Below are 27,285 nucleotides of genomic sequence, written 5' to 3'. Positions count from 1 at the left end.
CTCAGTTGCAGTCCCAGTAATAAAAGATGATGCAAGTCCAGCTTCTTCACAACCTCATTTTATTCTGTTTTACAACTCCATACACACAGCCAGCAGCCAGTGCCACCTGTAACCCCTTTATATATCCCGGGCAGCACTATTAAACAAATAACATATAAAAATTAGGTCTAAAGTGAAAGGTTGCAGTTAACCCATTCCTAACATCACATCGCACTGTATCATATCGCACCTTCTCTTTTGTTCGACTCTCTATTCTGCCTTCTGCCTCTTCTCTGCTGCAACTCAAACCCTATTCTCCTTCCTCTACAGTCTTTTCCCTATCAACATCTTGTCAACAATCCTTTCCCTGAGTCTATCTGACTTCCCCTCATCCCTCCCCCTCTGTCCTCCCCACCTACTCTTCCTACCAACTCCTTCTCCCCTTCTCTCTACTCTTCCCCAGCCAACCTCCTCCTCCCTCACTCTTCCCCTCCTCTTCCCACCACTCCTCTCCCCTCCCCTTGGCCCCTCCTCTCTTGCCCCCACTCCCCGTGACACCCTCCCCCTTTCATTCCCTCCCCCCACTCTACCCTTGTCCACTCCTCCCCTTGTCCCCTCCTCTCTTCCTGTCCCTCCCCCTCCTCTCCTCTCCTCCCTCATTTGTTTCCCTCCCCTCCCTCTTGTGCCTTAACCAGCAGTGACAGATTACACCGAAAAATAATTGCTCTTTTCCTGAGTACTGGCAAACTCGCTCAAGGCAAACTCCAGTTGCTATAGCAACTTGCCACAGAAAAGTCAGGTCACGTGAGGCTTTAACAACACGAAGCAGCAGGAACCCGACTGACAACTCAGAGCAAAATGGAGTTCAGCGGCTAACTTCAGATAGAGGGAGGGAGGGAGAGGGGGAGTGGGGGGAAGGGGAAGGGGGCAAGAGGGAGAGAGAGAGAAGGAAAGAGAAAGAGGGAAAGGGGTCAGACAGGAAGAGACAGAGGGAGAGAGAGAAAGGAAGGGGGGGGGAGAGAGAGAGGAAAAGCGGGGGGGAGAGAGGGACAGATAGAAAGCGAGAGAAATACAAAGAACGACAAGAAGCAAGAGATAAAGAAAGACAGACAGAGAGAGAGAGACGGGGGGGGTGGGGGGGGGAGGGGGGTTGCGGAGGGCACGGCAGTGGGGGAGGGAGTTAAGAGGGCGAGGGAGAGAGATCAAAGAGCAGTGAGGCCGGCCCAGGCAATGTTGTGAGTAGCCGGGCCGTGGATTTGTTGCTGCTTTTGACATTCGCAGTGAGTACACCATTCCATTCTCACACTTTAACTAAGTGACATCTCTCCACAGATTCCCCAGTCTGTCTGTGTGTGCAGCCCTCGGCCAGAGAGCAAAGGGACTGAGTGTTCTCCAGTGTGTGTGCAGCCCTCACTCGCTGCTCAATACCCCAGCAGAGAGGGGCAATAACCCTCCCAAACACCACTCTCCCCTTCCATAACTCCAGGAGAGGGGCAATAATTCCCCCGAATACCACTCTCCCAATCCGTAACCCCAGGGAGAGGCAATGACCCTCCCGAACACCACTCTACCCTTCCAAAACCCTGGGGAGAGGGCAATAACCCCTCACAAACCACTCTCCCCATCCATAACCCCGGGGAGAGAGGGATTGTGGGAGAAAGCCTCCCTCAAGAACCCTCGGGGAGAGACCCCCTCTCTCAATCCCAGTCTCTAATCCTAGTGCTAATGGAGGGGTGTAATAGTGTCTGGTCTCTCTCTTTGGGGCAGTTACACAGGGCACACACTCTATTCACTGAGGCAAGTCCCGACTCTCTCATGTTGACACTCGGAGAGTGGAAATCTGCCACTACCTGAGCAGCCACACACTCACCCACACACTCACAGAAATATACAGAGCCACACACACACTCACACATACACACACACACAGAAACATGCACACATAGACAGAAATATACAGGTACACAAACATAGACACACACAGAAATATACACAGACACACATACACAGAAATATATAGGCAAACACACACACACAAACAAATATACACTGACACACATAAATATACACCAACACACACACAGAAATACACACACACACACTCACATACGCACACACAGAAATACACACACAAACATACAGCGACATATACACAAACACATACACACAAACAGAAATATATACACACGCACACACACACACAAATATACACACAAACACACACACACAGGCTCCAGCTGTAAGGATAAATATTCATCCATGTTAAGTCTGTTTGTTCTCAGCATGTGTTGGTAACCAGACAACAAGCAGGACGGCCCCTGGGCTGGTGGACTTTCCCGTCCCCCCCCCGGGACCCTGTTGCCTGGTAACGGAATTAGGTCCAGGCCTCGTGATCACTCAGTCACGGGATCAACTCCATTAGGGTCACGGCAGGGAACATCTCCCTGAACAGGAAATCAGCGCTGATCCCTCTCCCTGCATTCCAATCATTCCCCAAAATTAATTCCCTGACACAGACAGAGAATATCAGAGCCGGGATTAGGAAAAGGAAGGAAGCTGTAATGGAGGAGGAGGAAGAGAGGCTCCTCACTCCCACAGGGATCCTCTGTCTGTTCCCACAGCACGATAGCACAGTGGTTGGCACTGCTGCCTCACAGCGCCAGGGACCCGGGTCCGATTCCTGTCTGTGTGGAGTCTGCACGTTCTCCCCGTGTCTGCGTGGGTTTCCTCCGGGTGCTCCGCTTTCCTCCCACAGTTCAAAGATGGGCTGGTTAGGTGCATTCTCCCCCAGTGTAACCCGAATAGGTGCCGGAGTGTGGCGACTAGGGGATTTTCACAGCAACTTCATTGCAGTGTTAATGTAAGCCTTACTTGTCACACTAATTAAAAAAAAATAACCTCACCCCCTCAGACGCTGCCACAGTCACACTGCACCCAATAGAAACCACCCCAAGCACACTCGTTTACCTTCAGGTAGCCTCTTGCAACTAATATCCCCCTCACCCAATTGCCCCCCCACCCAATTACCCCCTCACCCAATTACCCCCTCACCCAATTGCCCCCTCACCCAGATACCCCCTCATCAAGAACCCTGAATAAAGCTTGAGGTCCTTCAAAAGCCGTGTCCTTACCACACCGAGTCGCATTCGGCTGTGAGCCACTCTGCTCGCAGGCCTTGCCTGAAACACCCAGCCCCATTTTCAAATCCTCCACCTCTCACTTTAACCCCCTCCCAGCGTGACGCCAGCTCTCCCGAACACCCCCAGATTGAATTGCCCCAATATTAGTGGCTGTTAGGCCAATAGCTGGGCTCCCAGCTCTGGAATTGCCTCTCTCAATCTTGCTGTCTCTCAGTCTCAGTTCCCCTGCTTATCACACTCCTTACAAATTGCTCCTCTGATCAAGCTATTGGTCACCTGACCCTGATCTATCCTCACGTGTCTCACTGTTAAATGTTGATTAGACGCCAGTGAAGCAGCTTGGGATAATCGATGACAAGGGAGCTAAGGAAATACAAGTTGTTGTTATAAATGGATCCAGTGTTTCTATTGGACTGGAAGGTGCAGAGTCCTGTGTTTCTATTGGACTGGAAGGTGCAGAGTCCTGTGTTTCAATTGGACAGGGTGGTGCAGAGTCCTGTGTTTCTATTGGACTGGAAGGTGCAGAGTCCTGTGTTTCTATTGGACAGGGAGGTGCAGAGTCCTGTGTTTCTATTGGACAGGGTCGTGCAGAGTCCTGTGTTTCTATTGGACAGGGTGGTACAGAGTCCTGTGTTTTTATTGGACAGGGTGGTGCAGAGCCTTGTGTTTCTATTGGACAGGGTGGTGCAGAGCTCTGTGTTTCTATTGGACAGGGTGGTGCAGAGTCTTGTGTTTCTATTGGACAGGGTGGTACAGAGTCCTGTGTTTTTATTGGACAGGGTGGTGCAGAGTCCTGTGTTTCTATTGGACAGGGTCGTGCAGAGTCCTGTGTTTCTATTGGACAGGGTGGTACAGAGTCCTGTGTTTTTATTGGACAGGGTGGTGCAGAGCCTTGTGTTTCTATTGGACAGGGTGGTGCAGAGCTCTGTGTTTTTATTGGACAGGGTGGTGCAGAGCCTTGTGTTTCTATTGGACAGGGTGGTGCAGAGCTCTGTGTTTCTATTGGACAGGGTGGTGCAGAGTCCTATGTTTCTATTGGACAGGATGGTGCAGAGTCCTGTGTTTCTATTGGACAGGGTGATGCAGAGTCCTGTGTTTCGATTGGACAGGATGTTGCAGAGCCCTGTGTTTCCATTGGACAGTGTGGTGCAGAGTCCTGTATATAATGTGCTGGCGAGGCCACACCTGGAGTACTGTGTACAGTTTTGGTCTCCTTACTTGAGAAAGGAGACGGCATGGTGGCACAGTGGTTAGCACTGCTGCTTCACAGCTCCAGGGACCTGGGTTCGATTCTCGGCTTGGGTCACTGTCTGTGTGGAGTTTGCACATTCTCCTCGTGTCTGCGTGGGTTTCCTCCGGGTGCTCCGGTTTCCTCCCACAGTCCAAAGATGTGCAGGTCAAGTTGACTGGCCATGCTAAAATTGCCCCTTAGTGTCCTGAGATGTGTCGGTTAGAAGAATTAGTGGGTGGATATGGGAGTAGGGCCTGGGTGGGATTGTGGTTGGTGCAGACTCGATGGGCCAAATGGCCTCTTTCTGCACTGTAGGGTTTCTATGAAAGGCTATACTGGCACTGGAGGGGGTGCAGAGGAGATTCACTCAGTTGATTCCGGAGTTGAGAGGGTTGGCTTATGAGGAGAGACTGAGTAGACTGGGGCTATACTCATTGGAATTTAGAAGAATGAGGGGAGATCTTATCGAAACATATAAGATATGATAAGATAGAAGCAGGGAAGTTGTTTCCACTGATGGGTGAAACCAGAACTAGGGGGCATAGCCTCAAAATAAGGGGAAGCAGATTTAGGACTGAGTTGAGGAGGAACCTCTTCACACAAAGGGTTGTGAATCTGTGGAATTCCCTGCCCAGTGAAGCAGTTGAGGCTACCTCATTGAATGTTTTTAAGACAAGGATAGATAAATTTTTGAACAGTGAAGGAATTAAGGGTTAAGGTGAGCGGGCGGGTAAGTGGAGCTGAGTCCACAAAAAGATCAGCCATGATCTTATTGAATGGCGGAGCAGGCTCGAGGGGCCAGATGGCCCACTCCTGCTCCTAATTCTTTTGTTTCTATTGGACAGGATGGTGCAGAGTCCTGTTTTTCTATTGGACAAGGTGGTGATGAGTCCTGTGTTTAAAAAATAGAAATATTTAAGATAGGAGGAGGCCATTTGGCCCTTCGAGCCTGCTCCAACATTCATCACGATCATAGCCGATCGTCCAACTCAATAGCCTAATCCTGCTTTCTCCCATAACCTTTGACCCAAGTGCCTCTTGAATACATTCAATGTTTTGGCATCAACTCCTTCCTGTGGTAATGAATTCCACAGGCTTAACCACCCTTTGGGTGAAGAAATGTCTCCTCATTTCCGTCCTAAATGGTCTACCCTGAATCCTCAGACTGTGACCCCTGGTTCTGGACACCCCCACCATCGGGAATATCCTCCCTGTCCAGTCCTGTTTGAATTTTATAAGTCTCCATGAGATCCTCCCCTCATTCATCCGAACTCCAGCGAAAACAATCCTAACCTCGTCAATCTCTCCTCATACATCAGTCCCACCATACCCAGAATCAGACTGGTAAACCTTCACTGCACTCCCTCAAGAGCAAGAACATTCTTCCTCAGAAAATTCTACACAATATTCTAGGTGTGGCCTAGGTGTGGCCTCACCAAGGCCCTGTATAACTGCAACAACACATCCCTGCTCCTGTACTCAAAACCTCTGGCAATGAACAGTAAGAAGTCCCACAACACCAGGTTAAAGTCCAACCGGTTTATTTGGTAGCACAAGCTTTCGGAGGGCCGCTCCTTCATCAGACGAGTCGCCACCCCAGTCCAACACCGGCATCACCAAACCTCGCAATGAAGGCCAACATACCATTTGCCTTCTTTATAGAAATCATAGAAGAAAGAATCATAGAAATCCTACAGTGCAGAAAGAGGCCATTTGGCCCATCGAGTCTGCACCGACCACAATCCCACCCAGGCCCTACCCCCATATCCCTACATATTTACCGGCTAATCCCTCTAACCTATGCATCTCAGGACTCTAAGGGGCAATTTTAGCATGGCCAATCAACCTAACCCGCACATCTTTGGACTGTGGGAGGAAACCGGAGCACCCGGAGGAAACACACGCAGACACGAGGAGAATGTGCAAACTCCACACAGACAGTGACCCAAGCCGGGAATCGAACCCAGGTCCCTGGAGCTGTGAAGCAGCAGTGCTAACCACTGTGCTACCGTGCCGCCAAAGTGAATAACCTCACATTTATCCAAATTACACTGCATCTGCCATTACCGTGCCGTTATCGCCTGTTGCACCTGGTACACCCTAGCTATGACAGTAACACTACATTCAGCACTCTCTCGTTTCCTTCTCTATGAACGGTATGCTTTGTCTGTATAGCTCGAAAGAAACAATGCTTTTCACTGTATGTTAATACATGTGACAATAATAAATCAAATCAAATTCAGCGACTGGTGCACAAGGTCACCCAGGTCCCGCTGCACACTCCCCTCTCCCAATTTACAGCCATTCATGTAATAATTTGCCTCTTGTTTTTGATTCCAAAGTGAATAACCTCACATTTATCCAAATTACACTGCATCTGCCATTGATTTGCCCAACCTGTCCAGATCATTCTGAAGGATCTCTGCATCCTCGTCACAGTTCACCCTCCCACCCAACTTGTTTAAAGTTTATTTATTATTAGTCTCAAGGCTTACATTAACACTTCAATGAAGTTACTGTGAAATTCCCCTCGTCGCCACAGTATCATTTGCAAACTTTGAGATGTGACATTTTGTTCCCTCATCCAAATCAATAATATATATTGTGAATAGCTGGGGTCCCAGCGCCGATCCCTGTGGCACCCCACTAGTTACTGCCTGCCAATTTGAAAAGGACCCATTCATTACTACTCTTTGTTTCCTCTCTGCCAACTAGTTTTCTATCCATCTCAATACACTTCCCCCAATCCCATGCACTTTAATCTTGCACGATAATCTCTTATGTGGGACTTTGTCAAACACTTTCTGAAAGTCCAAACATACTACATCGACTGGCTCCCCCTTGCCAACTCTACTAGTCACATCTTCAAAGAATTTCAACAGATTTGCCAAGCATGATTTCCCCTTCATAAATCCATGCTGACTCTGTCTGATCCTGCCACTGCTTCCTATGCTCCGCTATAATGTCCTTGACAATGAATTCGAGAATTTTCTCCACTACCGATGTTAAGTTTACTGGTCTATAATTCCCTTTTCTCTCTGCCTCTCTTTTTGAATATTGGATCATTATTGGATTATTGAAACATTAGCTACCCTCCAATCTGCAGGGACTGTTCCAGAGTCGATAGGATCCTGGAAGATGACTACCAGTGCATCCACTATTTCTAGAGTCACTTCCTTAAGTACTCTGGGATGTAGATTATCAGGCCCTGTGGATTTATCCGCCTTCAATCCCACCAATTTTCCCAGCACCATTTCTCTATTAATATTGATCTCCCGCAGTTCTTCCCTCTCACTAAATCTTGCATTCTCTAACATTTCTGGTATCTGATTTGTGTCCTCTTTTGTGAAGACAGAACCAAAGTATGTATTCAGTTGCTTAGCCATTTCTTTGTCCCCTCTTATACATTCCCCTGTTTCTATTTGGAGGGGACCTATATTTGTCTTCACCAACCTCTTTCTTTTCACGCATCTATGGAAACTCTCAGTGTCAGTCTTTATGTTCCCTGTAAGCTTACTTCCGCACTGTATTTTCATCTTCTTAATCAATCCCTTGGTCCTTCTTTGCTGAATTCTAAACTGCTCCCAATCCTCAGACCTATTATTTTTTTTGACCAATCTGTATGCTTCTTCCTTGGATTGGATACTCTCTCTAATTTCCTTTGTAAGCCGTGGATTGGCCCTCTTACCCATTTTGCTTTTGTGCCAGACAGGAATAAACAGTTGCTGCAGTTCCCCCATGTGTTCCTTGAATGTTTGCCATTGCCAATCCACTGTCATCCCTTTAAGTAACTCTCCCCAATCTATCAAGGCCAACTCACACCTCATGTCCTCATAGTTTCCATCATTAAGATTCAGCATCTTAGTCTCCAAATGAACTACTTCACCCTCCATCTTGATAAAAAATTCTATCATGTTATTGTCGCTCATCCCCAAGGGGTCTCACGCAGCTGGATTAGCAATGATTCCCTTCTCATTACACAGTACTCAGTCTAAGATGGCCTGCTCTCTAGTTGGTTCCTCCACATATTGATCAGGAAAACCATCCCGTATACACTCCAGGAATTCCTTCTCTACGGCATTGTGGCTAATTTGATTTGCCCAATCAATGTGCAGATTAAAATCACCCATGATCACCGATATTCCCTGATCAAATGCATCATTAATTTCCTGTTTAATGCCATTCCCAACATCACCACTGCAGTTTGGGGGTCTGTATATGACACCCACTAATGTTTTTTGCCCCTTTGTATTTTCAACTCTACCCATACAGACTCCACATTGTCAGAGCTAATATCCTTTCTCACTATTGTGTTAATTTCCTCTTTAACCAGCAGTGCCACTCCACCACCTTTTCCTTTATGCCTGTCCTTCCTAAATACTGAATACCCTGGGACATTCAGTTCCCATCCCTGGTCACCCTGCAGCCATGTCTCTGTAATGCCAATTATATCGTACCCGTTTACACCTATCTGCGTGATTAGTTCATCGCCTTTACTGCAAATGCTCCGTGCATTAAGGCTCAGAGCCTTTAAGCTTGTCTTTTTAACATTGTTTGTCTTTCTTCCAATATTTTTCTCTATAGCCCTGTTTGAACTTTGTCCTTGGTTTCTCTGCCTATCACTTTTCTTATTCCCTTTTCTACCTTTTGTTTTTGTCTTTGCTCCCTCCTTCTCTGACTCCTTACATAGGTTCCCATCCCCCTGGCGTATTAGTTTAAACCCTCCCCAAATGCTCTAACAAACAGTCCTCCTCAGACATCAGTCCCAGTCCTGCCCAGGTATAACCCGCCCAATTTGTAGAGATCCCACCTCCCCCAGAACCGATCCCAATGCCCCAGGAATCTGAAATCCTGCCCCTGACACCATCTCTTCAGCCACGTATTTATTCGACCTATCCTGACATTTCTACTCTGACTAGCATGTGGCACCTGTAGTAATCCTGAGATCACTACCTTTGAGGTCCGATTTCTTAACTTTCTTCCTAGCTTCCTGTATTCTGCTTTTAGGACTTCATCTCTTTTTTTACCTATGTCGTTTGTACCGATGTGTACCACGACCTCTGGCTGTTCACCCTTCCCCTCCAGAATGCCCTGTACCCTCTCCAAGACATCCTTGACTCAAGCACCAGGGAGGCAAGATACCATCCTGGAGTCTCGTTTGCACCCACAGAAACGCCTGTCTATTCCGCTTACAATTGAAACCCCATATAACTATTGCACTGGCACACTTTGGTTCTACTGCAGAGGGGAGGGGTACAACCGTGGTGCAAGGAGTTTGGCTGCTGCTGCTTTCCTCAGAGAGATCGTTCCCCTCAACAGCATCCAAAGCTGTATATCTGTTCTGCGGGGGAATGGTCACAGGAGATTCCTGCACTACCTGCTATCTCTCTTGCTCTGTCTGGTCACCCATTCCCTTCCTGCCTGCGGGGTCTGAACCTGCGGTGTGACCAACTCTCTGACTCGCGGGTGCCCCACAGTGTCTCCAGCCGCTGCTCCAGCTCTGAAACCCGAGCTTCCAGGAGCTGTAGCTGGAGACACTTCCTGCACACATGCTGACCCAGGGGACCGGAACTGTTCCCAGCCTCCCACATGGAGCAAGAGGAGCAAACCCTGACTTGGAGCTCTCCTGTCACGTCTTACCCCTTTAAATTAAACTTTTGAAAGGTGTTTTGTTTCAGATTATATCCAATTCTCTCGGGCCCTTCTTCCCTGCTCCTCATTACAACTGAATATAACCTTAACAAACTATAAACCACAGCGATTACACGGAAACACTATTGTCGTGTACAACAACAACTACAATGCCAAGAGAAAAAAGAAAAGAAAAAACTATTTACCAGTCACCAACCAATCACTTACCTTTTGGCTGTCACGGCATGGTTCAATTTCCTTCCACCTCTCACTTGCCCTCGAGTCCCCCTCGCACTCCTCCTGAAGCACCGAGTTCCCACTCAGCTCCAAATTTCCGATACCCTCACTCTGGCTGAAATCTCCCACTGGCGTGTGCAGGCTCACTGCTTTCTATTGGCCGGATGGTGCAGAGTCCTGTGTTTCTATTGGACAGGATGGTGCAGAGCCCTGTGTTTCTATTGGACAGGATTGTGCAGAGCCCTGTGTTTCTACTGGACAGGATGGTGCAGAGTCCTGTGTTTCTATTGGACAGGATGGTGCAGAGCCCTGTGTTTCTATTGGACAGGATGGTGCAGAGTCCTGTGTTTCTATTGGACAGGATGGTGCAGAGCCCTGTGTTTCTATTGGACCAGATGGTGCAGAGTCCTGTGTTTCTATTGGACAGGGTGGTGCAGAGTCCTGTGTTTCTATTTGATTTGATTTATTATTGTCACATGTATTGGGATACAGTGAAAAGTATTGTTTCTTGCATGCTGTACAGACAAAGCATACCGTTCATAGAGAAGGAAAGGAGAGAGTGCAGAATGTCGTGTTACAGTCATAGCTAGAGTGTAGAGAAAGATCAACTTAATGCAAGGTAGGTCCATTCAAACATCCTACGGCAGCAGGGAAGAAGCTGTTCTTGAGTCGGTTGGTACGTGCCCTCAGGCTTTTGTACCTTTTTCCCGAAGGAAGAAGGTGGAAGAGAGAATGTCTGGTATGCGTGGTGTCCTTAATTATGCTGGCTGCTTTTCTGAGGCGGTAGGAAGTGTAAACAGAGTCAATGGATGGGAGGCTGGTTTGCGTGATGGATTGGGTTACATTCACGACCCTTTGTAGTTTCTTGGGCAGAGCCAGGAGCCATACCAAGCTGTGATACAACCAGAAAGAATGCTTTCTATGGTGCATCTGTAAAAGTTGGTGAGAGTCGTAGCTGACATGCCAAATTTCCTTAGTCTTCTGAGAAAGTAGAGGCGTTGGTGGAGCTTTCTTAACTATAGTGTCGACATGGGGAGACCAGGACAGGTTGTTGGTGATCTGGACACCTAAAAACTTGAAGCTTTCGACCCTTTCTACTTCGTCCCCATTGATGTAGACAGGGGCATTTTCTCCTTTATGCTTCCTGAAGTCGATGACAATCTCCTTCGTTTTGTTGACATTGAGGGAGAGATTATTGTTGCCGCACCAGTTCACCAGATTCTCTATCCCATTCCTGTACTCTGTCTCATCATTGTCTGAGATCCGACCCACTATGGTGGTGTCGTCAGCAAAGTTGAACATCGAATTGGAGGGGAATTTGGCCACACAGTCATAGGTGTATAAGGAGTATAGTATGGGGCTGAGAACACAGCCTTGTGGGGCACCGGTGTTGAGGATGATCGTGGACGAGGCAAATTAAAATAAATTTTATTTATTAGTCACAAGTACATAAGAACATGAGAACATAAGAAATAGGAGCAGGAGTAGGCCATCTAGCCCCTCGAACCTGCCCCGCCATTCAATAAGATCATGGCCTATCTGAAGTGGATCAGTTCCACTTACCCGCCTGATCCCTATAACCCCTAATTCCCTTACCGATCAGGAATCCATCTATCCGTGATTTAAACATATTCAACGAGGTAGCCTCCACCACTTCAGTGGGCAGAGAATTCCAGAGATTCACCACCCTCTGAGAGAAGAAGTTCCTCCTCAACTCTGTCCTAAACTGACCCCCCTTTATTTTGAGGCTGTGCCCTCTAGTTCTGGTTTCCTTTCTAAGTAGAAAGAATCTCTCCATCTCTACCTTATCCAGCCCCTTCATTATCTTATAGGTCTCTGTAAGATCCCCCCTCAGCCTTCTAAATTCCAACGAATACAAACCCAATCTGCTCAGTCTCTCCTCAGAATCAACACCCCTCATCTCTGGTATCAACCTGGTGAACCTTCTCTGCACTCCCTCCAAGGCCAATATATCCTTCCGCAAATAAGGGGACCAATACTGCACACAGTATTCCAGCTGCGGCCTCACCAATGCCCTGTACAGATGCAGCAAGACATCTCTGCTTTTATATTCTATCCCCCTTGCGATATAGGCCAACATCCCATTTGCCTTCTTGATCACCCCTGTTGCACCTGCAGACTGGGTTTTTGCGTCTCATGCACAAGGACCCCCAGGTCCCTCTGCACAGCAGCATGTTGTAATTTCTAATGTTGTAAGTAGGCTTATATTACCAGCACAATGAAGTTGCTGTGAAAATTCCTTAGAGGCCACACTCTGGTGTCTGTTCAGGTATCAGGTAACACTGAGGGAGAATTTAGCATGGTCAATGCACCTAACCAGCACGTCTTTGGAATGTGGGAAGAAACCGGAGCATCCGGAGGAAACCCACATAGACACGGGGAGAATGCGCAAACTCCGCACAGACAGTGACCCGAGGCTGGGAATCGAACCTGGATCCCTGGCGTTGTGAGGCAGCAGTGCCAACCACTGTGCCACCTTGTTTCTATTGGACAGGATGGTGCAGAGTCCTGTGTTTCTATTGGACAGGGTGGTGCAGAGTCCTGTGTTTCTATTGGACAGGATGGTGCAGAGTCCTGTGTTTCTATTGGACAGGGTGGTGCAGAGCCCTGTGTTTCTATTGGACAGGGTGGTGCAGAGTCCTGTGTTTCTATTGGACAGGATGGTGCAGAGCTCTGTGTTTCTATTGGACAAGATGAAGAAGTTTCTGGATAAGTTCTCAGAAAGTTCATTTAAATTATTGGACCTGTTTTTTAGGTGGTGAATTGTGTGATTGGAGAATCTCTTTGAACCACCCAGACACAACCTCAAGCTTCACTTGAAGAGTTTACAGAAAACCAGTGGCCCTTCCATTGAACCAGCCTATCTGGCCCTCCCCCTGAGTTCCCCAGGACCTGCCCACCTCCCATAGCCACTCCCTTCCCATTGACTGAGCATGTGCCAGGGTCACTGTGAAGCCAATGGCATGGTGAGGCTGTCTCAATTCAGTTTGAGTGACAGCCCATCATTTAGCCTGCTCCCAGTCACAAGCCGCGCACAGTGGAGGAGCTCGCAACAGGTACAGCAGCAGAGGTAGTGGTTAGGGATGGTGCTGGAGTGTCAGGGACAGTCAGTGCATTTCCTGTAAGAAGCAGCGGACAGGATGTGCCCAATCCTGCCATTGGTACATTGTACTGTCCCAGTCACACACTGTGTGAGGGGAGAGCCTGCCAATGCAGACTGCCCTGTTTGTAACTCCAGTCAACAGTGAGTTAAACATCCCAGCCAGGAATCTCAACTGTTTTTTAAATAGCAACACCATGCATCCAACTGTTTTTGCATTCTCACCCACTGAGACCCAGGCTCCAGCCATAGACATGGCTGACACCGCAAATGCTGCTCTGTCAGAGGGTCAGTGCTGAGGGAGTGCTGCACTGTCAGAGGGTCAGTACTGAGGGAGTGCCACACGGTCAGAGGGTCAGCACTGAGGGAGTGCCACACTGTCAGAGGGTCAGTACTGAGGGAGTGCTGCACTGTCAGAGGGTCAGTGCTGAGGGAGTGCTGCACTGTCAGAGGGTCAGTACTGAGGGAGTGCTGCACTGTCAGAGGGTCAGTACTGAGGGAGTGTCGCACTGTCAGCAGGTCAGTACTGAGGCAGTGCTGCACTGTCGGAGGGTCAGTGCTGAGGGAGTGCTGCACTGTCAGAGGGTCAGTACTGAGGGAGTGCTGTACTGTCAGAGGGTCAGTACTGAGGGAGTGTCACACTGTCAGTGGGTCAGTACTGAGGGAGTGTCGCACTGTCAGCAGGTCAGTACTGAGGGAGTGGTGCACTGTCAGAGGGTCAGTACTGAGAGAGTGCTGCACTGTCAGAGGGTCAGTACTGAGGGAGCGTCGCACTGTCAGCGGGTCAGTACTGAGGGAGTGCTGTACTGTCAGAGAGTCAGCACTGAGGGAGTGCCACACTGTCAGAGGGTCAGTACTGAGTGAGTGCCACACTGCCAGAGGGTCAGTACTGAGGGAGATCTGCACTGTCAGAGGGTCAGTGCTGAGGGAGTGCTGCACTGTCAGAGGGTCAGTACTGAGGGAGTGCCACACGGTCAGAGGGTCAGCACTGAGGGAGTGCCACACTGTCAGAGGGTCAGTACTGAGGGAGTGCTGCACTGTCAGAGGGTCAGTACTGAGGGAGTGCTGCACTGTCAGAGGGTCAGTACTGAGGGAGTGTCACACTGTCAGCGGGTCAGTACTGAGGGAGTGTCGCACTGTCAGCAGGTCAGTACTGAGGCAGTGCTGCACTGTCAGAGGGTCAGTGCTGAGGGAGTGCTGCACTGTTAGAGGGTCAGTACTGAGGGAGTGCTGTACTGTCAGAGGGTCAGTACTGAGGGAGTGTCGCACTGTCAGCAGGTCAGTACTGAGGGAGTGCTGCACTGTCAGAGGGTCAGTACTGAGAGAGTGCCGCACTGTCAGAGGGTCAGTACTGAGGGAGTGCTGCTCTGTCAGAGGGTCAGTACTGAGGGAGTGCTGCACTGTCAGAGGGTCAGTACTGAGGGAGCGTCGCACTGTCAGCGGGTCAGTACTGAGGGAGTGCTGTACTGTCAGAGAGTCAGCACTGAGGGAGTGCCACACTGTCAGAGGGTCAGTACTGAGTGAGTGCCACACTGCCAGAGTGGTCAGTACTGAGGGAGGTCTGCACTGATAGAGGGTCAGTACTGAGGGAGTGCTGCACTGTCAGAGGGTCAGTACTGAGGGAGTGTCACACTGTCAGCGGGTCAGTACTGAGGGAGTGTCGCACTGTCAGCAGGTCAGTACTGAGGCAGTGCTGGACTGTCAGAGGGTCAGTGCTGAGGGAGTGCTGCACTGTCAAAGGGTCAGTACTGAGGGAGTGCTGTACTGTCAGAGGGTCAGTACTGAGGGAGTGTCGCACTGTCAGCAGGTCAGTACTGAGGCAGTGCTGCACTGTCAGAGGGTCAGTGCTGAGGGAGTGCTGCACTGTTAGAGGTTCAGTACTGAGGGAGTGCTGTACTGTCAGAGGGTCAGTACTGAGGGAGTGTCGCACTGTCAGCAGGTCAGTACTGAGGGAGTGCTGCACTGTCAGAGGGTCAGTACTGAGAGAGTGCCGCACTGTCAGAGGGTCAGTACTGAGGGAGTGCTGCTCTGTCAGAGGGTCAGTACTGAGGGAGTGCTGCACTGTCAGAGGGTCAGTACTGAGGGAGCGTCGCACTGTCAGCGGGTCAGTACTGAGGGAGTGCTGTACTGTCAGAGAGTCAGCACTGAGGGAGTGCCACACTGTCAGAGGGTCAGTACTGAGTGAGTGCCACACTGCCAGAGTGGTCAGTACTGAGGGAGGTCTGCACTGTCAGAGGGTCAGTACTGAGGGAGTGCTGCACTGTCAGAGGGTCAGTACTGAGGGAGTGTCACACTGTCAGCGGGTCAGTACTGAGGGAGTGTCGCACTGTCAGCAGGTCAGTACTGAGGCAGTGCTGGACTGTCAGAGGGTCAGTGCTGAGGGAGTGCTGCACTGTCAAAGGGTCAGTACTGAGGGAGTGCTGTACTGTCAGAGGGTCAGTACTGAGGGAGTGTCGCACTGTCAGCAGGTCAGTACTGAGGCAGTGCTGCACTGTCAGAGGGTCAGTGCTGAGGGAGTGCTGCACTGTCAGAGGGTCAGTACTGAGGGAGTGCTGTACTGTCAGAGGGTCAGTACTGAGGGAGTGTCACACTGTCAGTGGGTCAGTACTGAGGGAGTGTCGCACTGTCAGCAGGTCAGTACTGAGGGAGTGGTGCACTGTCAGAGGGTCAGTACTGAGAGAGTGCCGCACTGTCAGAGGGTCAGTACTGAGGGAGCGTCGCACTGTCAGCGGGTCAGTACTGAGGGAGTGCTGTACTGTCAGAGAGTCAGCACTGAGGGAGTGCCACACTGTCAGAGGGTCAGTACTGAGTGAGTGCCACACTGCCAGAGGGTCAGTACTGAGGGAGGTCTGCACTGTCAGAGGGTCAGTGCTGAGGGAGTGCTGCACTGTCAGAGGGTCAGTACTGAGGGAGTGCCACACGGTCAGAGGGTCAGCACTGAGGGAGTGCCACACTGTCAGAGGGTCAGTACTGAGGGAGTGCTGCACTGTCAGAGGGTCAGTACTGAGGGAGTGCTGCACTGTCAGAGGGTCAGTACTGAGGGAGTGTCACACTGTCAGCGGGTCAGTACTGAGGGAGTGTCGCACTGTCAGCAGGTCAGTACTGAGGCAGTGCTGCACTGTCAGAGGGTCAGTACTGAGAGAGTGCCGCACTGTCAGAGGGTCAGTACTGAGGGAGTGCTGCTCTGTCAGAGGGTCAGTACTGAGAGAGTGCCGCACTGTCAGAGGGTCAGTACTGAGAGAGTGCCGCACTGTCAGAGGGTCAGTACTGAGAGAGTGCCGCACTGTCAGAGGGTCAGTACTGAGGGAGTGCTGCACTGTCAGAGGGTCAGTACTGAGGGAGCGTCGCACTGTCAGCGGGTCAGTACTGAGGGAGTGCTGTACTGTCAGAGAGTCAGCACTGAGGGAGTGCCACACTGTCAGAGGGTCAGTACTGAGTGAGTGCCACACTGCCAGAGTGGTCAGTACTGAGGGAGGTCTGCACTGTCAGAGGGTCAGTACTGAGGGAGTGCTGCACTGTCAGAGGGTCAGTACTGAGGGAGTGTCACACTGTCAGCGGGTCAGTACTGAGGGAGTGTCGCACTGTCAGCAGGTCAGTACTGAGGCAGTGCTGGACTGTCAGAGGGTCAGTGCTGTGGGAGTGCTGCACTGTCAGAGGGTCAGTACTGAGGGAGTGCTGTACTGTCAGAGGGTCAGTACTGAGGGAGTGTTGCACTGTCAGCAGGTCAGTACTGAGGGAGTGCTGCACTGTCAGAGGGTCAGTACTGAGAGAGTGCCGCACTGTCAGAGGGTCAATACTGAGGGAGTGCTGCTCTGTCAGAGGGTCAGTACTGAGGGAGTGCTGCACTGTCAGAGGGTCAGTACTGAGGGAGCGTCGCACTGTCAGCGGGTCAGTACTGAGGGAGTGCTGTACTGTCAGAGAGTCAGCACTGAGGGAGTGCCACACTGCCAGAGGGTCAGTACTGAGGGAGGTCTGCACTGTCAGAGGGTCAGTACTGAGGGAGTGCTGCACTGTCAGAGGGTCAGTGCTGAGGGAGTGCCGCACTGTCAGAGGGTTAGTACTGAGGGAGTGCCGCACTGTCAGAGGGTTAGTACTGAGGGAGTGCCGCACTGTCAGAGGGTTAGTACTGAGGGAGTGCTGCACTATCAGACGGTCAGTACTGAGGCAGTGCTGCACTGTCAGAGGGTCAGTGCTGAGGGAGTGCTGCACTGTCAGGGGGTCAGTACTGAGGGAGTGCTGTACTGTCAGAGAGTCAGCACTGAGGGAGTGCCACACTGCCAGAGGGTCAGTACTGAGGGAGGTCTGCACTGTCAGAGGGTCAGTACTGAGGGAGTGCTGCACTGTCAGAGGGTCAGTGCTGAGGGAGTGCCGCACTGTCAGAGGGTTAGTACTGAGGGAGTGCCGCACTGTCAGAGGGTTAGTACTGAGGGAGTGCTGCACTATCAGACGGTCAGTACTGAGGCAGTGCTGCACTGTCAGAGGGTCAGTGCTGAGGGAGTGCTGCACTGTCAGGGGGTCAGTACTGAGGGAGTGCTGCACTGTCAGGGGGTCCGTACTGAGGGAGTGCCGCACTGTCAGAGGGTCAGTGCTGAGGGATTTTGCGTGCATCCCTCCCTCCCTCCCTGTCAGCCATTCTGTCAATGGGAATGAGATAAGGCAGGATGTAACAGTGTGAGGGTTGGGTAGGCCAATGAGATAGTGTGTGAGGAGACTGTCCAAGATGATAAACTACTACAGGCTGCACAATCCTAGAATCAGCAAATTTGATTTGATTTATTATTGTCACATGTATTAGTATACAGTGAAAAGTATTGTTTCTTGCACGCTGCACAGGCAAAGCATACCATTCATAGAGAAGGAAAGGAGAGAGTGCAGAATGTAGTGTTACAGTCATAGCTAGGGTGTAGAGAAAGATCAACTTAATGCGAGGGAGGTTCATTCAAAGGTCTGGTGGCAACAGGTAAGAAGCTGTTCTTGAGTCAGTTGGTACGTGACCTCAGACTTTTGGATCTTTTTCCCGAAGGAAGAAGGTGGATGAGAGAATGTCCGGGGTGCATGGGGTCCTTAATTATGCTGTCTGCTTTCCCGAGGCAGCGGGAAGTGTAGACAGAGTCAATGGTTGGGAGGTTGGTTTGCGTGATGGACGGGGCTACATTCACAACCTTTTGTAGTTTCTTGTGGTCTTGGGCAGAGCAGGAGCCCATACCAAGCTGTGATACAACCAGAAAGAATGCTTTCTATGGTGCATCTGTAAAAGTTGGTGAGAGTCGTAGCTGACATGCCCAATTTCCTTTGCCTCCTGAGAAAGTAGAGGTGTTGGTGGGCTTTCTTAACTATAGTGTCGGCATGGGGGGACCAGGACAGGTTGATGGTGATCTGGACACCTAAAAACTTGAAGCTTTCGTCCCTTTCTACTTCATCCCCATTGAATGTAGACAGGGGCATGTTCTCCTTTACGCTTCCTGAAGTCGATGACAATCTCCTTCGTTTTACTGACATTGAGGGAGAGATTATTGTTGCCAGATTCTCTATCTCATTCCTGTACTCTGTCTCATCCCTACACAACAGAAAGAGGCCATTTGGCCCATCGAGTCTGTACCGTTCTGACGGAGTGTCTTACCCAGGCCCTCTCCCCACCCTATCCCATAACCCTGCGCAGTGAGTGACAGATTGGGGCGTGGGGATTGGGCACTGCTCAGGTTGGGTACACCCACCCTCCAGGCTTCAAACTTGGGGAGCATTCCTGCTGCAGGCTTCTTTCCTTTAACTGTCTCCATTTTCCCTTTGTTACTCTCTGGATACTCGTGTCACCTTTATGGAAGGATATACTGGCACTGTAGGCAGTACATTGAGGGGTCACTGGAGTGTCCCTGGGATGAAGGGCTTGCTCTGTGAAAGGCTGAGTAAACAAACTCTCTGGAGTTTCGGAGGATGAGAGGTGATCTTATTGAAACTGGACCCAGTTAAATAATCCATTGCAGTCCAATTTGATTCAACCTTTGTGAGCAGAGGTATCCTATTCCTCTATTGCTAAGCAACACCTTGATTTTAAAATTCCCAGCAATGTTTTCCAATCCCCCCTCCCTATCTTCAACCTCCTGTAGCCTCGAACCCTCCGAGGTTTCTGCACTCCGGCCTCTTGTACGTTCCCGAGTTTAACCATTGCACCTTTGGCAGACACGTCTTCAGCTGCCCAGGATCCCAAGCTCTGGAATTCCCTCCCTCCACCTCTCTTTCCACCTTTAAACGTTTGGTCAACCTTGTCCTTTGAGTTTCCTAAATTGCATTAAGGTAGACGAGTCCCCAGGGCCGGATGGGATCTATCCCAGGTTACTGCGGGAAGCAAGAGGAGAAATGGTTGGGGCTTTAACAGATATCTTTGACCATAGGCGAAGTTCCAGAGGATTGGAGAATAGCCAGTGTTGTTCCCTTGTTGGAGAAAGACAGCAGGGGTAATCCAGAAATTATAGGGCGGTGAGCCTGACGTCAGTGGTGGGGAAGATATGGAGGGACAGGATATATGCACATTTGGAAGAAAATGAACTAGTTAGTGAGAGGCAGCATGGTTTTGTATGGGGAAAGTCATGTCTCACCAACTTAATTGAGTTTTTTGAAGAGGTGACAAAGTTAAGATGATTGATGAGGGACGTGCTGTGGATGTAGTTTATATGGACTTTAGAAAGATGTCTGACAAGTCCCACATGTCAGACTGGTACAAATACAAAAATCACATGGGGATTGATGGTATGTTGGCGAGATGGATACAGAACTTGCTTGGTTATAGAAGACAGAGTGTAGCGGGGAAGGGTGTTTTTCAGAATGGAGATCTGAAGCTAGTGGTGTTCCACAGGGATCAGTGCTGGGATCTCTGTTGTTTGTAGTGTATATAAATGATCTGGAGGAAAATGTGGGTGGTCTGATTAGTACATTTGCAGATGACACGAAGATGGGTGGAGTTGCTGACAGTGCAGAGGATGCAACAGGATATAGATAGATTGGAGACTAGGGCAGATTAAGTTTAATCTGGACAAATGCAAAGTGATGCATTTTGGAGGATCAAATTTAGGTGTGAATTATACTGTAAATGGCAGAACCCTTAGGAAAACTAACATCCAGAGGGATCTGGGCGTGCAGGTCCACAGTTCCCTAATAGTGGGAACACAGGTGGCCAAGATGATTAAGAAGGCATATGGCATATTTGCCTTCATTGGCCAGAGCATTGAGTACAAGAGATGGGAAACCATGTTGCAGCTATATAAAACCTTGCTTACGCCACATTTGGAATATTGCGTGCAGTTCTGGTCGCCACACTACCAGAAGGACATGGAAGCTTTGGAGAGGGTGCAAAGAAGGTTCACCAGGATGTTGCCGGGTCTCGAGGGTGTTGACTATGAGGAGAGGTTGAATAAACTAGGATTGTTTTCACTGGAAAGACAGAGGCTGAGGGGAGACCAGATAGAGGTCTACAAAATTATGAGAGGCGTAGACAGGGTGGAGAGTCAGAGGCTTTTTCCCAGGGTGGAAATGTCAATTACAAGGGGGGCACAGGTTCAAGGTGAGGGGGGAAAGTTTAAGGGAGATGTGCGGGGGGGGGAGTTTTTCTCACACACAGTCGCGGGCGCCTGTGACGTGCTACCAGAGGAGGTGGTGGAAACAGGCACATTAGCAACATTTAAGAGGGATCTGGATGGGTACGTGAATAGGGAGGGAATAGAGGGATACGGACCGAGTAAGGGCAGAAGGTGTTTTTTAGTTTAGTTCAGGCATCGTGACCGGCACAAGCTTGAAAGGCCTGTTCCTGTGCTGTTCTTTTTTCCTTGTTGTCCTAACATCTCCCCTGTGGTTCAATGTCCAATTTTGTTTGATCATCGCTTCCAAGGTGTATTTTACTCAGTTAGGTGTTAGCAAAATGCAGGTTACCTGGTTCACTAAATATCCTTGTAGCACATACTTCACTGAAGAGCTTGCGCTCCTCACCTATGGTTTTAGCCACTCACAGTTTGACCCACATCTATTCCTGTTGTTCCAGGTTTCAAACTTTGTTTGGTGACTCAATCGTCTCTATCTCAAATCTCCTGTCGAATGTAGTGGCTGTTAATGAGGTGATCTCTCATTGCCGGACCCCAGTGTCTGGGGGGGTTGGCGGAGGCTCCTTTCTGATGTGGAGCCCTGTTGGCTTGTCCAGAAGTAGGAATCGATCCCTTTCCTGAAAGGAACTTTAAGTGATCTGTCTGGTTACATATCCACATAATTTCTATGGTGCTATCAATGCAGAACAGAACTGCACCATTTACCCATCAGTTTAACACCACTTCAGAGAAATCAGTCCATGGGGACAGAATAGCTGGACACTTATCCAGAATAGCTGGATACTTATCCAGTTTGACAAAGTCCCTCATGGTAGGTTGGTGCAAAAGGTTGGATCTAATGGGATAAAGGGGGAGGTGGCTAGATGGATGGAGAACTGGCTTGGTCACAGAAGACAGAGGGTGGTAGTGGAAGGGTCTTTTTCCGGCTGGAGGCCTGTGACTAGTGGTGTTCCGCAGGGCTCTGTATTGGGACCTCTGCTGTTTGTGATTTATATAAACGATCTGGAAGAAGGTGTAACTGGGGTGATCAGTAAGTTTGCGGACGACACGAAAATGGCTGGACTTGCAGATAGTGAGGAGCATTGTCAGAGGCTACAGAAGGATATAGATAGGCTGGAAATTTGGGCAAAGAAATGGCAGATGGAGTTCAATCCAGATAAATGCGAAGTGATGCATTTTGGTAGAACTAACGTAGGGGGGAGCTATACGATAAATGGCAGAACGATAAAGGGTGTAGATACGCAGAGGGACAAGGGTGTGCAAGTCCACAGATCCTTGAAGGTGACGGCACAGGTGGAGAAGGTAGTGAAGAAGGCATATGGCATGCTTGCCTTTATAGGACGGGGCATAAAGTATAAAAGTTGGGGTCTGATATTGCGGTTGTATAGAACGTTGGTTTGGCCGCATTTGGAATACTGCGCCCAGTTCTGGTCGCCACACTACCAGAAGGACGTGGAGGCTTTAGAGAGAGTGCAGAGGAGGTTTACCAGGATGCTGCCTGGTATGGAAGGGCTTAGTTATGAGGAGAGATTGGGTAAACTGGGGTTGTTCTCACTGGAAAGACGGAGGATGAGGGGTGACCTAATAGAGGTGTATAAAATTATGAAAGGCATAGATAGGGTGAACGGTGGGAAGCTTTTTCCCAGGTCGGTGGTGACGTTCACGAGGGGTCATAGGTTCAAGGTGAGGGGAGGGGAAGATTAACACGGATATCAGAAGGACATATTTTACACAGAGGGTGGTGGGGGCCTGGAATGCGCTGCCGGGCAAGGTGGTGGAGGCGGACACACTGGGAACGTTTAAGACTTATCTAGATAGCCACATGAACGGAGTGGGAATGGAGGGATACAAAAGAATGGTCTAGTTTGGACCAGGGAGCGGTGCGGGCTTGGAGGGCCAAAGGGCCTGTTCCTGTGCTGTATTGTTCTTTGTTCTTTGTTCAGTCTCCCGGAATTCCTGGAGAACTCATTCAGTCCGGAGTATCTGACCTCAGGAAGGATACATGGTTATCAGAGTGGATGCAGCACAGATTCACCAGGACAACTCACAGGGGTTCATTACCAAGGACTGTCCGTGCATTAAGCTTGTGTTCCTCTGCGTGTGGAGCTGATGGGGATGTCCCACACAATCAAAGGAGTATGTTGGAGGCAGTCCAGAGAAGGTTCACTCGGTTGATCCTGGGTATGGAGGGATTTTCTTATGAGGAGAGGTTGAGTAGGTAAGACCTGTACTCATTGGAGTTTCGAAGAATGAGAGGCAAACTTATTGAGACATATCGGATTCTCAGGGGATGCTGAGAGGTTGTTTCTCCTTGTGGGAGAGTCTAGGACCAGAGGGCATCATCTCAGAGTAATGGGGTCACCCTTTTAAGGCAGAGATGAGGAGGAATTTCTTCTCTCAGAGGGGAGTGAATCTGTGGAATTCTTTACCGCAGCGGGCCGTAGAATCATAGAATCTACCGTGCAGATAGATGCTATTTGGCCCATCGAACCTGCATCGACAACAATCCCACCCAGGTCCTATCCCCATAACCCCACATATTTACCCTCCTAGTCCCCCTGACACTAAAGGGCAATTTAGCATGGCCAATCAACCTAACCCGCACATCTTTGGAGTTTTTGGGAAGAAACTGGAGCACCCAGAGGAAACCCACGCAGACACGGGCAGAATGTGTAGACTCTGCACAGACAGTGACCCAAGCCAGGAATCGAACCCAGGTCCATGACGCTATGAGGCAGCAATGCTAACCATTTTGCCACCGTGCCATCCCACCACTGTGGCACCGCTAAGTTTGTCCCAGGCTGAGATAGATAGATTTTTAAACAGTAAGGGAATTGAGGGTTATGGGGATAAGGTGGGAAAGTGGAGTTGAGGATTATCACATTGGATCAGTCATGATCTCATTAAATGGGCTAAATGACCTCCTGGGTCTGATGGTGTATGTGGTCGATAGAGAGCAAAGGGGGCAGACAGTTCAAATGAAAGCTCTGCCGTGTCGGGAGATAATTCAGAGCATTACTGATTAAATTCCAGGACCCAGTCTCCCTTTGAAAGGCTGTGGATACAGGCAGAGACCAAATCAGAGTCTTCAGGAATGAGATGGACAGATTTTCACAGAAATACTGCAGCTGCCGGAACTCGAATAGCTAAACATGGATAAAACAGGAAATGTTCTCGGCAGGTCTGACAACATTCTGTGGAGCGAGAAACAGATTTAACTTTTCCAATTGTTCAAAACCTCTGGAATTTCCACCTCAACCAGAAAGACAATTGATCAGAAATGTTCAATCTGTGTGTTTCTCTCTCTGTTCATGGAGTCATAGAGGTTTACAGCATGGAAACAGGCCCTTCAGCCCAACTTGTCCATGCCGCCTTTTTTTTTAAAGCCCTAAGCTAATCTCAATAGTCCACATTTGGCCCATATCCCTCTATACCCATCTTACCCATGTAACTATCTAAATGCTTTTTAAAAAACAAAATTGTACCCGCCTCTACAACGACCTCAGGCAGCTTGTTCCAGACACTCACCACCCTCTGTGTGAAAAGATTGCCCCTCTGCACACTTTTGTATCTCTCCCCTCTCACCGTAAACCTATGCCCTCTAGTTTTAGATTCCCCTACCTTTGGGAAAAGATATTGACTATCTAACTGATCTGTGCCCCTCATTATTTTATAGACCTCTATAAGATCACCCCTCAGCCTCCTGCGCTCCAGAGAAAAAAGTCCCAGTCTATCCAGCCTCTCCTTATAACCCAAACCATCAAGTCCCGGTAGCATCCTAGTAAATCTTTTCTGCACTCTTTAACATAGAACATAGAACATAGAACAGTACAGCACAGAACAGGCCCTTCGGCCCACGATGTTGTGCCGAGCTTTATCTGAAACCAAGATCAAGCTATCCCACTCCCTATCATCCTGGTGTGCTCCATGTGCCTATCCAATAACCGCTTAAGTGTTCCTAAAGTGTCTGACTCCACTATCACTGCAGGCAGTCCATTCCACACCCCAACCACTCTCTGCGTAAAGAACCTACCTCTGACATCCTTCCTGTATCTACCACCACAAACCCTATAGTTATGCCCCCTTGTAATAGCTCCATCCACCCGAGGAAATAGTCTTTGAACGTACACTCTATCTATCCCCCATTGAATTCAGATTCCATCTTCTGCCGTGGCGGGATTCGAACCCAGAATCCCCAGAACATTAGCTGCATTTCCAGATGAATCTGGTGATAATACCACCAGGCCACTGCACTCTTTCCAGTTTAATAATATCCTTTCTACAATAGGATGACCAGAATTGCATACAATACTCCAAGTGTGGCCTTACCAATGTTTTGTACAACTTCAACAAGACTGTAACTCTCCCCAGCACCCTACCATTAACTGAGTAAGTCCTGCCCTGGTTCAATCTACCAAAATGCATCACCTCGTATTTATCTAAATTAAACTCCTTCTGCCATTCGTTAGCCCACTGGCCCAATTGATCAAGATCCCGTTGCAATCGGAGATAACTTTCTTCACTATCCACTACGCCACCAACCTTGGTGTCATCTGCAAACTTACTAATCATGCCCCCTATATTCTCATCCAAATCATTAATATAAATGACAAATAACAGTGGACCCAGCACCGATCCCTGAGGCACACCGCTGATCACAGGCCTCCAGTGTGAAAAACAACCTTCTACAACCACCCTCTGGCTTTTGTCAAGAAGCCAATTTTGTCTCCATTTAGATACCTCACCCTGGATCCCGTGAGATTTAACCTTATGCAACAACCTACCATGCGGTACCTTGTCAAAGGCCTTGTTAAAGTCCATGTAGACAACATCAACTGCACTGCCCTCATCCACCTTCTTGGTTACCCCTTCAAAAAACTCAATCAAATTTGTGAGACATGACTTTCCACCCACAAAGCTCTGTTGAGAGACTTTATTTTGTGCGTGGACAACAACAACCATCAGACCATAAGAAATAGGAACAGGAATAGGCCATTCGGCCCCTCGAGCCTGCTTCACCATTCAATAGGATCATGGCTGATCCCACATTCCTCACGTCCACTTTCCTGCCCTTTCCCCTTCACCCTTGATTCCCTTACTGATCAAAGATCTGTCCATCTCAGCCTTAGATATACACAAGGGTTCGGGTGGCACAGTGGTTAGCACTGCTGCCTCACAGCTCCAGGGACCCGGGTTTGATTCTTTGCTTGGGTCACTGTCTATGCAGAGTTTGCACGTTCTCCCCGTGTCTGCGTGGGTTTCCTCCAGGTGCTCCGGTTTTCTCCCACAATCCAAGGTGGATTGGGCACGCTGAATTGCCCCTTCGTATTCGTGACACTAGCATGGTGCATACGGTACCACTGACATAGGCAGGAAAGGGGAAGGGGTTATGAAAGGAGAATATAGGAAGTTAGGTAGGGAGTTAAGAAGAAGGAACGCAAAGGTAGTAATCTCGGGATTGCTGCCTGTGCCACGAGACAGTGAGGGAAGGAACGGAATGAGGTGGAGGATAAATGCGTGGCTGAGGGATTGGAGCAGGGGGCAGGGATTCAGGTTCCTGGATCATTGGGACCTCTTTAGGGGCAGGTGCGACCTGTACAAAAAGGACAGGTTTCACTTAAATCCCAGGGGGACCAATATCCTGGCGGGAAGGTTTGCTAAGGCTACTGGGGAGTGTTTAAACTAGAATGGTTGGGGGGTGGGAATCAAAATGAGGTGACTGGGAGAGAGGAGGTTAGCTTAAAAATAAAAGGGGCTTGTAGACAGTGTGAGAGGGAGGATGCGCAGGTGACGGAGAAGGGGAGCGCTCAGACCGAAGGGTTGAGATGTGTGTATTTTAACGCAAGGAGTGTAGTGAACAAAATGGATGAGCTTAGAGCATGGATCACTACTTGGAAGTGTGATGTGGTGGCAATTACAGAGACTTGGTTATCTCAGGGACAGAACTTTTGGATAAGTTCATGGAAGTTAGTAAGATAGAGGGTTATAGGTAAGCCTATTAGGTAGGGACATGTTCGGCGCAACTTGTGGGCCGAAGGGCCTGTTTATGCCGTAGCTTTTCTATGTTCTATGGTAAAATACATGGGGTTATGGGGTTAGGGGCTGGGTGGGATTGTCAGTACAGGCTCGATGGGCTGAATGGTCTCCTCCTGCGCTGTAGGGATCCTGTGATTCTATTACTCTGGCCCAAAGCTCTGTGTGGCAAGGAGTTCCAAAGACACTCAACCCTCTGAGAGAAGAAATTCCTTCTCATCTCAGTATTAAATTGATGCCTCTTTATTCTGAGACTATACTCTCTGGTTGCAGACTTTCCCATGAGGGGAAACATCCTCTCAGCTTTACCCTGTCAAGACCCTG

General features: G+C 49.3%; 1 protein-coding gene across 2 annotated transcripts in view; it reads left to right on the top strand.

Annotated features, from left to right (window-relative positions):
• The first annotated feature begins 834 nt into the window (after positions 1–834).
• LOC144507814 (volume-regulated anion channel subunit LRRC8D-like) overlaps positions 835–27,285 on the top strand; it is a 32,654-nt gene continuing 6,203 nt past the window's right edge. The window contains exons 1-2 of one of the 2 annotated variants that reach the window (XM_078235140.1): positions 881–1,259; positions 21,369–21,441. The gene's annotated coding sequence lies outside the window, so the exon portion shown is untranslated. Of the gene's footprint in view, positions 1,260–21,368; positions 21,442–27,285 lie in introns of both variants that reach the window. The other variant, XM_078235139.1, reaches the window with a different exon arrangement.

Source organism: Mustelus asterias, chromosome 19 (genome assembly GCF_964213995.1).
Source record: "Mustelus asterias chromosome 19, sMusAst1.hap1.1, whole genome shotgun sequence".
Taxonomy (NCBI): domain Eukaryota; kingdom Metazoa; phylum Chordata; class Chondrichthyes; order Carcharhiniformes; family Triakidae; genus Mustelus; species Mustelus asterias.
This window is presented reverse-complemented; position numbering and strand designations above follow the sequence as displayed.